This window comes from Tachyglossus aculeatus, chromosome 9 (genome assembly GCF_015852505.1).
Source record: "Tachyglossus aculeatus isolate mTacAcu1 chromosome 9, mTacAcu1.pri, whole genome shotgun sequence".
NCBI classification, from domain to species: domain Eukaryota; kingdom Metazoa; phylum Chordata; class Mammalia; order Monotremata; family Tachyglossidae; genus Tachyglossus; species Tachyglossus aculeatus.
The window spans coordinates 18,364,213-18,377,181 of record NC_052074.1 but is presented as its reverse complement, the minus strand read 5'-3'; the positions used below and the strand labels follow the sequence as shown (position 1 = coordinate 18,377,181).

General features: G+C 42.2%; 1 long non-coding RNA gene across 1 annotated transcript; it reads right to left on the bottom strand.

Annotated features, from left to right (window-relative positions):
• Window positions 1–356: 356 nt before the first annotated feature.
• On the bottom strand, window positions 357–9,330 carry LOC119932583. The gene is made up of 4 exons (XR_005452345.1): window positions 9,196–9,330; window positions 4,802–4,916; window positions 1,525–1,712; window positions 357–530 (listed from the first exon to the last, which is right to left on the bottom strand). It is a non-coding gene; the product is annotated as an uncharacterized LOC119932583 (long non-coding RNA).
• Between the last annotated feature and the right edge of the window lie 3,639 nt (window positions 9,331–12,969).

Here is a 12,969-nt window from a genome sequence, read left to right as displayed (position 1 = left end):
TTCTCTTTTCACTGGGTCCCAGATCCACATTTTCTGGAATCTCCCTCTCCTTCACCTTTGTTTGGCTAGTTGTGAGGATAGAAAAACAGAGGCAGTGGAATTAGCAAACCACTGTTATATGAATGATTTAAAAAGTCACACAAGCGGTAGAATGCAAGAGAACAAACCTGACCCAATCATCTGAACAGGCGGAGAGGGAAACAGTAATCTGTAGTGTAGTTACAGGGAAAAAGGACTGTGAGGATGTAAGAACAATGGATAGGAGTGCACTGGGGAACAGATGATTTTAATAAATCCAAAAGAGGAACATAAAAGAGGGCAACATAACTGACCTGGAGAATGCAGCTCCTCTGAGGTCACTTAGAGCAGGTGGTGTTGGCAGTGGTAGGTCGAGTCAAAGAGATCAGTGGCAAGAACAACAGGGTGGTTCACGGTAAAACCTTACCCCTGTTCACTGGGAGCCATTATTTATTTGTGAGATTTCCACAGTTCTCCTGTCTCAAACCCTATTTCTTTCACGTTTTCTTTAACTACAGGGAAGATGACAAAATCAATTGTGACAAACAAAGGAGATTGAGTCATTAGTTGAAACAAAGTACCTGCTAATCGAGGCGAATAATTATAACAATAATTATGGTATTTGTTAAGCACTTACTATGTGCCTGGCACTATACTAAGTCCTGGGGTGAATACAAACTAGACTGGTTGGACATATTCCCTGTCCCACGTGGGGCTTACAGTCTCAATCCCCATTTTACGGATGAGGTAACTGAGGCCCTCAGAATTCATTCATTCAATCATATTTATTGAGCACATACTGTTTTCAGAGCCCTGTATTAAGCACTTTGGAAGTACAAGTCGGCAACATATAGAGATGGTCCCTACGCAACAACGGGCTCACAGTCTAGAAGGGGGAGACAGACAACAAAACAAAACATGTAGACAGGTGTCAAAACCATCAGAAGTGATGTGCCCAAGATCACACAGCAGAAAAGTGGCAGAGCCAGGATTAGAACTTTCTGACTTCCAGGCTGCTTCTCTGCAAATCAGTGAGTGTATTTGTTCTTTAATTCTCCGAATATTCTAAGTGCCTCAACCCTCTACTTTGCCTTGTCGTGGAGCTCCATCCTGTTCTCAGCAGAAGCCAGGAGCATAGTGAATTGAATATCTAGAATCAGGATCACATCACAGAGATTTGCCCTATTTCATTGTAATTTAAAAATAGGTACTACACCCTCAATCAGACTTCCACACTCCCTGAATCCTCATTCACCACCTCATATACAACTCGATGCTGAATTAGCAGCCTCTGTGTGTTGGTTTAGAGAACTGGTGGTTGACAGCTGTTCTCAGCCTCGTCCCAATTAATAGCATAGTCTCTACAGGGTTAACACTAGAATTGAGAATTGTGAAGTTTCCATTTTAATTTCAGGGTTTCTTCAAGTGGATCAGTCAGCATGTGTGCACTCTTTCTATACAAACACATTTCACTTGGATTATTAGGTTATCAGTAATGCCACTGACCTTCAAAAGATGTTGCAGAGTAGTTTCTTTTTTAAGTTCTGGCAATATCCTCTGAAGCTCATAGCCTTTTGCTCTGTGGTGTATAAGACAATAGCAAAGATGAATTCTGAAACACTTCAGGTCAGTGCTGGCCTCGGTAGCACACAAACCAGGAGATGAAATCAAGACGATTCAGCTCACATCTACTGCTGGAAAACATTCAACGGCAAAGGAACCAACAATCATGTTACAAAGGAGCAGCACTCATTTTAGTTTCTTTTGGTCAAGAGACTAATCCACTTTGGTGGATTATCAAAAGGACCCCTTTGCCATTCCCAAAAAGCAATATTCGGGGTGGCAGAAATCTCCAAGCAGTAATTTAGAAAGTGGCCATTGTTTTATCCTGATAGAATCCCAGGGGAATCGTGGGTGGCTACTGTGCAAATGTCATGCATTGTAAAATCAGCCCTTGAACCAGTCAATGGCATTTATTGAGTACTTACTGTATAGCATTACACAAGACAAGTTGGTAAACCCAGTTTCTGCCCTCAAGGAACCTGTAGCCTAGAACTGTGATGTTTCTAAAGCACTGATGTACCAACCACCATACCCAATACTGGGGTAGGTACAGGGTAATCTGGTTGTCATAGTCCCTGCCCTACATTCATTCATTCATTCATTCAATCGTATTTATTAATCACTTACTATGTGCAGAGGACTGTACTAAGCCCTTGGGAAAGTACAATACAGCAATAAAGAGTGACAGTCCCTGCCCACAGTGAACTCACAGTCTAGAAGAGGGGAGACAGACATTAATACAAATAAAGAGACATCAATATTAATAAATAAAATTACAGATATATAAATAAGTGCTGTGGGGTGGGGCGAGGGGGGGAAGAGCAAAGGAAGCAAGTCAGGGTGATGCAGAAGGTAGGGGGAGGTGAGGAAAAGTGGGACTTAATCTGGGAAGCTCTCTTGAACGAGATGTACCTTCAGTAAGGCTTTGAAGGGGGGAGAGCAATTGTCTGGTGGATTTGAGGAGGGAGGGATTTTAAGACTGTAAACACAGCATGGGCAGGGATTGTCTCTCTTTATTGCTGAATTGTAGCTTCCAAGCATTTAGTACAGTGCTCTGCACACAGTGAGCACTCAATTAATACAATCAAATGAATGAATGAATGAGGGTGTGACAGGACGTGGGCCAGGGTCGGTGGAGAGACAGGTAAGATGGAGGCACAGTGAGAAGGTAAGCACCAGAGGAGCAACGTGTGCAGGCTGGGTTGTAAAAGGAGAGAAGCAAGGTGAGGTAGGAGGCAGGGGCGAGGTGAAGGAGTGCTTTAAAGTCAATGGTGAGGAGTTTTTGTTTGATATGCAGGTGGATAGGCAACCACTGAAGATTTTTGAGAAGGAATGTGACACGTCGGGCTCCCAGTCTAAGTAAGAGGGAATGCAGGTATTGAATTTTACAGACTAGGAAAATCGAGGCACAGAAATGATAGGTTTAACTAAGGCTTAGGCTTTAAGCTTACCTAAGATTACCTAAGTTTCCACAGCAGCAAGTAATAAAGCCAGGATAGAACCCAGAATCCCTGACTCCCAAGCCACATCTCCCAACTTATATCTTAACTCCATTAGAGAGAGCTGTGGAATGCATCATAAGCCATAAGCCCTATCTCTAGTTATTCTTCTCCTGAAGTATGAGCCCTCTAAGCAGCGTTGCTCAGTGAAAAGAGCATGGGCTTTGGAGTCAGAGGTCTTGGGTTCAAATCCCGGCTCTGCCAATTTCAGCTGTGTGACTTTGGGCAAGTCACTTAACTTCTCTGTACCTCAGTTACCTCATCTGTAAAATGGGGATTAAGACTGTGAGCCCCCCGTGGGACAACCATATCACCTTGTAACCTCCCCAGTGCTTAGAACAGTGCTTGGCACATAGTAAGCACTTAATAAATGCCATTATTATTATTATTACTACTCACTGGTGTATATTAGCACTAGTCTGATCCAGAGGAAAGGTGAATGTAACTTTGTTAGTAGCCCTGACTCTGGTTTCTATCCTGGCTTTACTACTTGCTGCTGAGGAAACTTAGTAACCTTAAGTAAGCCTAAAAGCCTAAGCCTTAGTTAAACCTAACAATCCTAGTCTGTAAAATTCAATACCCGCCTTCCCTCTTACTTAGACTGTGAGTCAGATACTTGGGAGATGGATAATGATGATTATTTGAGATTCAAGTGCCTGAAATTATCCATGTTAATGAGGAAAAAGAAGGCACCATAGCCCCTGCCCCAAATACAAATAGGAGAGGATGCTTGGGCTGTAAACACTAGAAGTCTTGTAGGTTGCTTGTGCCACAGTGTAGAAGAAAGCTGGAGGGAGTTAATGTTCTAGTAGCTGGGGAAAGTTCCAAGGATAACAAGGATAGTTTTGCAGACGTGGAGTCCAGCCCATAGCAGGCTCACAATCTCAAGTGTGCAGGAAGAGGATCGGCATCATTAGAATTAAGTACACTGCACATTGTCTATGGCCAAATCATTTTACTCCTTTTGGTAAATCGAGCATAATCAGCATCAGTACATCCCTTGGTAGATTTTTTTTTAAAATGCCTTCCTTTTCAGTGGGGTATTCCCACCTCTTTGGGCAGAGATGACAGATATGATTCTCATCTCTTTTGTAAGTCAGGACCTGGATCAAAGGAGATATGATGCCTGCTTGAGGACAGATAGAGCAGAAACTGGAAAGAAAGCTCAGGAAGGCTGGTTCGGCAGCTGGAGCCCAATTTGTGAACAACGCCTTTTAGACCAGAGTCATAGTGTCAACAAATTTCAGCTAGTTTCTCATTCGTAGACCTATACCACCACACATAGCTAAGTCCGTTTCTGACACTGAACTCAATTACCCAGGAGTCGATTTTACTGCCCAGCTTTAGATCTCCCTAAATTAGGTCCTTTATTTTAAAGGGAAAACTTCCAACCTACATGCTAGTAGAGCAGTCCTTGGGTACAAAATGATGTGCTGCTACTGCTGTAAACACAGTTTGCTTGTCACTTGAAATTCCAGAGGAACATATGGCTCATTCTTTACTCACATACTTGTAGACTGTGGAATGCATACAAGCAACACCTCACTGGAGCCAGTTTCACATTTGAAAATGGCAGAACTGCTTTGAGGGAATTCACACAGCACGCTCTCACTATCCTTTGCCTTGCTCATTCTGCAATCTCCAGCTTGGGTTTTCTGTTGGCTACATGAGCATGGAGAAGGCAGGGGCCCCAGAATGTGTATTTTCTGTTAAGTACTCACAGGCTAGATGAAACAGCAGTTGATCTCTAGTTCTGGAAATGGCAGGAATCTGCAGGTGCCTTTCCACATCTTCAAGGGAAGATGGATTAGTCAATGTAAAGAGAAGCAGCATGGCCTAGTGGAAAGGTACAAAAAAAAAGATGGTATTAGTCAAGCGCTATGTGCCAAGCACTGTTCTAAGCTCTGGGGTAGATACAAGGTAGTCAGATTTCCCACGTGGGGCTCACAATCTTGATCCCCATTTTACAGATGAGATAACTGAGGCACAGAGAAGTGACTTGCCCAAAGTCACACATTTTACAAGGGTAAGCTAATCAGTTTGGATGCAGTTAATGTCCCATATGAGGTTCACAATCTTAATCCCCATTTTACTGATGGCCTAAATGAGGCACAGAGAAGTTAAATGACTTGCCCAAGATTATACAGCAGAAGAATGGCAGAGCCGGAATTAGAACCCAGGTCCTTCTGGCTCCCACCAGCGTGCTGAATCCACTAGGCCATGCTGCTTTCCAGCTCACTTGTTCCATTAATCAGTGAATGGTATTCAGTGAGCACTTACTGTGTGCAGAGCACTGTACTAAGCGCTTGGAAGGTACAAGAAGAAGGATGACGCTAGTGGATTGTAGATAAAGCAGGGGCCCGGGAGTCAGAAGGTCATGGGTTCTAGTCCTGGCTCCACCATTTGTCTGCTGTGTAACCTTGGGCACTTCGCTTCTCTGGGCCTCAGTTACTTCATCTGTAAAATGGGGGTTGAAACTGTGATCTCCACATGGGACAGGGACTGTGTCCAACTCATTTTGCTTGTATCCACCCCAGCATTTAGTACAGTTTCTGGCACATAGTAAGCGCTTAACAAATACCATCATTATTGTTGTTATTATTATCATTACAATACAATTAAGTTGGTAGACACAATCCTTACCCACAAGGAGCTTGCAGTCTACAGGGGGAGACAGTCATTAAAATAAGTAAGGGAAAGGGAAATAGTAGAGAATAAGGTTGTGTACCTAAGTGCTATGGGATTGGGGTGAGTATCAAAGTGCTTAAGACATATACAGAGAAGTGCATAGAGGATGCAGAGGGAAAGGCAATGCCCTCTTCCAGCTCAAGGGAGCTTTGATCTATTCTGATAACTTTCCTTGCTCAACTGCAACATGTTTACTCAGATCAGAGAGCTAGAACTGGGGTCAGTCTTCTCTGATACAATCTCCCTGTTTGAAAGAAGATGGATAGACATGAGGGTCAAATTGCTGCTTTGTTAAAAACTGTTATGATTGACTGGAAATCGTTCTCCAGACTGATCATATCATGAAAAAGTTGTCCACAGCTGTAGATTGATGTTGATGACCTTATTCACACAAAATCACTTTTTCCTGAGGATCAGGAGTCTGACAAGCTGCATCTATTTCTTTGGCCTGAGGAACTGCTTCAGCAGTCAGTAGTGTTGTGGACATAAAAGAAATACACTGAGAGAAGAGAAAGGGGTTAGTTGGCATTTGAAATTACACTACCTCACCAGTTACATCAGGAATATTTTAAATATATCATTCGTGTCTCCTTATATATTCCATAGACAATCCCTACGTCCACCAAAAGTAACCAGGCAGGAAGTAGCAAGGAAGTAGTGTGGCCTATTTGATAGAGCATGGATCTGGAAATCAGAAGGACCTGGGTTCTAATCCTAACTCTGCCACTTATCTGATGCATGAGTTTGGGCAAGTCACTTAATTTCTCTGTGCCTTAGTTCCCTCATCTGCAAAATGGGGATGAAGACTGTGAGCCTCATGTCGGACATGGACTGCGTCCAACCCGATCAGCTTTTATCTACCCCAGGGCTTAGTTCAGTGCCTGGCATATAGTAAGCACTTAACAAATACCATAAAAAAGAAAGTTAAAGTAAAGCAAATTTCAACAGAGAGTGAGCAACATAATCTGTTTACCAAAACTATGGAATGAATGGAATGGTGGGGTTGAGAACCTAAGAGGAAAAACTAAAGGAATTTATATTAGTGTTGGGTGCCCTGACTGACTTTAAATTGTGTTCACCATCTGCACTGAATAAAGACAAGAAGAAATGGGAATTACAGCTAGTGAGGTTAGGCTTGTTTAACACTGGCACCAATAAAGTGTTTTAATAATAATGGTATTTGCTACTTTACAATCAAATCAAATACAGTCTCTGTCCCACAGTCTAAGAGGGAGTACAGGTATTTAATCTTCATTTTATAGGTGAGGAAACTGAGGCATAGGGAAGGTAAATGACTTGCCCAAGGTCATACAACACGTAAGTAGGGAAGCTGGTATTAGAACCCAGGTCTCCTGACTTCAAGGCCTGTGCACTTTCACTTAGACCATATTGCATTTTTGAAAAGGAGATCTAAGTAGCTCCCGATGAGAGCCACGAATAAGGAACAGGGGGAGGATGGGCATAGCTTCCCCACAAATACTCTAGAATGAGAGATAGGGTTCAGCCACATGGGTGGTGGTGATGATGGGAGCCAAGCAGAAGGCCCCCGGCATTGAGATAGATGGTTTAGACAGTCAGGGAAATGGGCATACTATTTATCATGTAACTAAAAATGTATCAATGCTGTTAATAATATTCCAGTATTGATAGTCATTGTCCTGCTATTCAAAATGAAATAAAGGCTGGAGGTAGTACTTGCACTGGTAATTACTTTAGAGTGAAGCCTGAAGCTTTATGCTGACACTGAGTGAAGTGAGTATTGAATTTAGTGTGTTTATGGAGTGAAAAAAGCAGACCCTTAATTTAATTAATCATGTCCCTTATTGGATTAACCACCCACATGGCCAGAAAGTACAGTTTGGGCTTGAGGGAATCAGACTATATATCTGTATTATGCTTCCAGGCTCTAACATTTCAAGAATGGGATTGTCCAATTGTTGTTAATGGGTTGTCTGTAATGGGTCCAATGAAAAGAGCTTGATGGCAACTTCATCTTGGGTATGCTTAGGGAAGGATTACCAAACCCACTACTTGGGGTAAAACCTTTTTTTTTTTTCTGAACAACATTTTGATTTAGACATTTTCAAAATCATTTTTTTTAAACTGAAGAAAAGCTTCCTAGTAAATGAAATCTCCAGAAGAACCAAACAAAATGGTTTCAAAATTATTACCTTTAATTTTGTCTGGTTCTGATCTGATTGCTATCCTCCTAGCTGGTTGATTGCTTTGAGTGTTGATACATTTTAGTTGGTCCATATCATGTCTTTATAACCACTCCTTACAGTAAATTAATACATGTAGATTCATACTATAGTCTTCCTCTGGTTCTCTGTAAATCCATTATTCATCCTCCAAATAGGAATTTTACAAATATTATTATTATCAGTATTATTATTATTATCATTATATCTGAGATGGGGACATGGTGGTCCAGCTCTGGAAGAGAACTATTTTTTAGGACAGAAGTCCTCTTTGTGGAGCCCAAAGTGCCTTTGACCTGCAGATTACAGGATCTTCTGGCAGACATTCTTTCGAGTCATTTTCCTCCAATACACTGTAAGTTCCTTCTGCATAGGGATCACAAGTGCTCAATAAATGCAATTGAATGAATCTGCCAACTCTGTTGAATTGTACTTTCCCACTTGTTTAGTACAGTGTTCTGCACAAAATAAGAGCTCAATAAATACCACTGATTGATTGATTGAATGATTTTCCTTTGCCCACAGAAATTCAACCCTATTTACATCTACGCAATCTTGGCAAATGATGAGACTGATTCCTCCATTGAAGCCTTAGTCAGTCAGGCAATTGTATTTATTAAGCACTTACTGCATGCAGAGCACTGTATTAAGTGATGGGGAGAGTAAAGTACAACAATAAACAGACATATTCCCTGCCCACAATGAGTTTACAGTCCAGAGGACGCTTACGGTGTAGCTTAGTGCCCTTGGTGGCAGTTGATTAATTAATTCCATGGAAGCTGCCTCGGATCAATCATCCCAATCCAGCCAGCATGGAGTATTCAGGACATTCCTTATGGAATATGGATACTCTCTCCAGCCTTCTAGACACCTAAATGATGAACAGTGGGCTAATACAATGCTCCTACATTCTGGCAAGAGGTGAACACTTGTGTGGTATTGGTCAGAATTCCCTGTCACTCCTTTCCAGGTGATGGGGCTGTTGCACCATGAAACAGAGCACAGAATTCCCTCCACCTTTTCCCTCTGCTGTTGAAGCTCACGGTCTTCTCATATGTGAAGAACTGTTCCTGGGTTGTCATGCACCCACAACTTTTCCTTGCCCCCTTGTAAGGCCATGCAGTAGAGGGGATCCTCTGTCTCCACTGCTAATATTCCACTGCTGCCTCTCTCGATTTAGGAAGAGCATTAGCTGACAGAGTAGAACAATTTCAGCTTCTCATTACCTGCTCCAACCACCAGCAAAGGGGCAATGCAGGTATCTTCGTCTTCATTTTGCTCTCATTTCAACATGCTTCTCTTCATCTTGCCATTGAAAGAAATGAACATGGGCGAGACAGACATTGAGAAGGAGAACCTTTCCATGTCTACTGTCTAATGTACCTGTATGCACATAATAAATACATTTTAACATGAGCAAAATGAATATTTAGTTCATTCATTCTTATTTATTTGTTTATTTAGTCACCCATCAGCATTTTGGGTAGAAGTTCAGAAGGGCTTCACTTATCTCTCTATTCATTCATTCAATTGTATTTATTAAGTGCTCACTGTGTGCAGAGCACCGTACTAAGCATTTGGAAAGTACAAATCACAGCAGCAATACATGCCAAAAGAAGACCTTGAACTTCTAAATGAAAATGGATTCTTCTTCAAAACGTTGAGAAGTATGGTATCTTTGCTGTGATCATTTTGGCTTTGAAAGGGGGAAATGGAGGCATAAGGAAATAGGTCAAGAAGTAGAAGTGTCCTGGTACCTGAGCTGGTTCGGAATTGGCGTTCAAATTCAACTGAACTTCACCTCTAGGATCTCCCTCCCTTCTCAAAATCTATAGCCTCCACCTGTCCCTCTAATCCCATCCCTTCTCTTGGTACTTAAATCCTTGCCCCCCACTTATTCCCTGCCTTCTCTTCTTCAACTTCTTCCCTGCCTTCTCTTCTTCCCTCCCTTCTTTTCTTCCTCTACTGTTCACTCTCCAGTGGATTTTTTCCCACTGCTTGCAAACATGCCCATGTATCCCCTATCCTAAAATAATCCTCCTTGACCCAATAACACTCTTCAGTTACTGCTCTATCTTCCTCCATCACTGGTTTCCAAACTCCTCAAGTGAGGTCTTTACACCCACTGCTTCCACTTCCTCTCCTCCAATTCTCTTCTTGACCACTTGAAATCTGGCTGTTTCCCTCTTCACTTCAGAGAAACTGCCCTCTCTAAGGTCACTGATGACTGCCTCTGGCCAAATCCAATGGCCTCTACTCCATCTTTACCCTCCTCAACCTCTACATTGCCTTCAACACTGAAATACCCCCTTCTCCTGGAAACATTATCTAACTTTGGTTTCACAGACACTATCCTCTTCTGGTTCCCTTCCTCTCTGTCTGATTCTTCTCAGTCCCTTTCACCAGCTCCCCTTCTGCCTCCCACCTACCTTCCAACTGTGGGAGTCCCTCAAGACTTAAATGGTACCCTTCCATTCTCCACCAACACCCTCTCCCTAAGGGGGAACTAATTCACTACTTAGTCTTCAACAACCATCACTACCCAGATGATTCCCAAATTTGCCTCTCCATCCCTGACCTCTCTCCTTCTCTGTAATCTCACCATTTCTTTTGCCTCTGAGACATCTCTATTTGGGTGCTCTGCTGACACTTCAAGATTAACATGCCTAAAATGGAAATCCTCATGTTCCCATCCAAACCTGTCCTCCTTCAGAATTTTCCATAACTGTAGAAAACATCGCTACACTACCTGGTTTCATGTGCCCTTATCCTTGGCATTGTCCTCAATTTATCGCTCTCATTCAACCTATATATTCGGTCTGTCACCTAATCTTGTCAGTTATACTTTCACATCTTTAGAATCTGCCCCTTTCTCTCCATTCTAGTGGCATCGATGTTGATCTTAACACATATCATATCTCACCAAGATTATTGCTTTCTGTCTTTCCCTTGTACAGTTCATACTTCATTCTGTTGCCTGGGTAATTTTCCTAAAAAAAGCATTCAGTCCATATTGCCCCACTCTTCAAAATCGTTCCTTGGTCACCCATTCAACTTTGCATCAAAGAGAAACTCCTTACCTTCAGCTCTAAGGCACTCAAGTACTTTCCTCCTACCACATTACCTCACTAATCTCCTATTACAATCCAGCCTGCACACTTTGCTCCTCTAACTCCAACCTACTCACTGTACCTCAATCTTGTCTATTTTGCCACCGACCCTTTGCCCACATCATCCCTCTGTCCTGGAACACTCCTCCCCCCACCTTCATATCTGACAGAAGGCCACCTTCAAAGCCCTCCTAAAATACACCAAAAGGGCTTTCCTGACTAAGCTCTCATTTTCCCAACTCACACTCTCTTCTGCATTGCCTATGCATTTGGATATGTATCCTCTAAGTGCTTGATATTCACCCCACTTTCAAAGCCACAGCATTTATGTACATATACTTTTACTCTGCCATTACCCCTGTCATTTATTTGAATGTCTACCTCCTCCTCTAAGCTGAAAGCTGCCTGTGGGCAGGGATTGGGTTTACCAACTCTCTTGTATTATACTTTTCCAAGTGGTCAATGTAGTGTTCTGAACACAGCAAACAGTAGATAAATATCATTGATTGATTGATTGATTCCTATCCATTAGACACTCTGTGCCTCAGCAGGAGCACAAATGGAAATGTCAATTCCTCCACATGGGTTCTTGATTCCAAAGTCTTTGTGACTAGACCAAGGCTTATCCATTGCTTAACAGGAGTCTCTATCATCATCATCATCATCATCATCATCTCCATTAGCATCACCATCACCTTCATCATCATTACTAAGCTTGCACCAGTTTCCTTTTAGCCAGTACAATGGCTGCAAACACTATGAGTCACAAGATTTTGCTATGAGCAGTAATCAATGACAGCTTCAGCACTAGATTCCTGCCCTTAAAAATCTTTAATTGCTTTGAATTCAACTCATTAATCAAGCCCTTCAAATTCAAGCACATTCAGTTCATGATCGCATGACACTGAAAAGTGAAATGAACTTGAAAAAATATGCATCATAACCAGTTGGCCCATCAGTGAGGTGAGAGTTCCCTGGTGACCCCCTCCTTGACTGAAAATCACTTTGTAAAGTTGAAAGCCTTCTGTTGACCTGGAGACCCAACTCCATACAAGTATCCCTTGTTCCTCAAGTTGGCCCAGAGCATATGATAATACATAATAAGGCTACGCATAGGGTGTGTGACATTTACATAACTTTAGGAACTCACAAATAAACATTGGCTAACTCCATAATTATCTGCATAGGACATGTACGAAATAACAAATAACTAATCGTGGCTCAGTCTCTACCTTGTCTATGGAATAACAACCCTCCTATGAACTTAGAGCATTTTAGCTGCCAATTCAACCATATGGGGACTTTAGAATGTTTACCCACCTAGCATTATCCTTCTGCCATAATGCTAAAAAGCCTCCCCTCATCCCTCAGACCCGGACCAGTCCCAGGGATCAAGTGCGATTTCATAATGGCTCTTACGGTAAAGGGAAATGTTGACGTGATGTAATGGGAGTTTTCTTTGTTGATGCTAGACAGGTCTGTTTCTTATCCAATCTTCCAATCGTTAGAGTGGGAGTCTAAATTGGGGTGATTGCAGGCATTCCATTTCAGGTGGCAGTAACCCCAGGGGCATCCATAACAGCCATGGAATCCTGAGGACTCTGTAAGATCAGATCTGAAATGAGGAACCTGGGAAAAGGTAAACTGGATTCAGCCTCTAGTGTACAGATCATTTGTTCTTTCATTCAGTCAGTCAACCTGAGTGCTTACTGTGTGCAGAGCATTGTATTAAGTGCTTGGGAGAGTACGTTTCGAGAGTTGGTAGATAGATTTCCTGCTCACAATAAGCTCGCAGTCTAGATGAGTTCACCGTCTAGAATGAGTTTACAGTCTAGAATGGGTTAATCATTCATTCATTTACTCATTTATTCATTCATTCATTTGTTCATT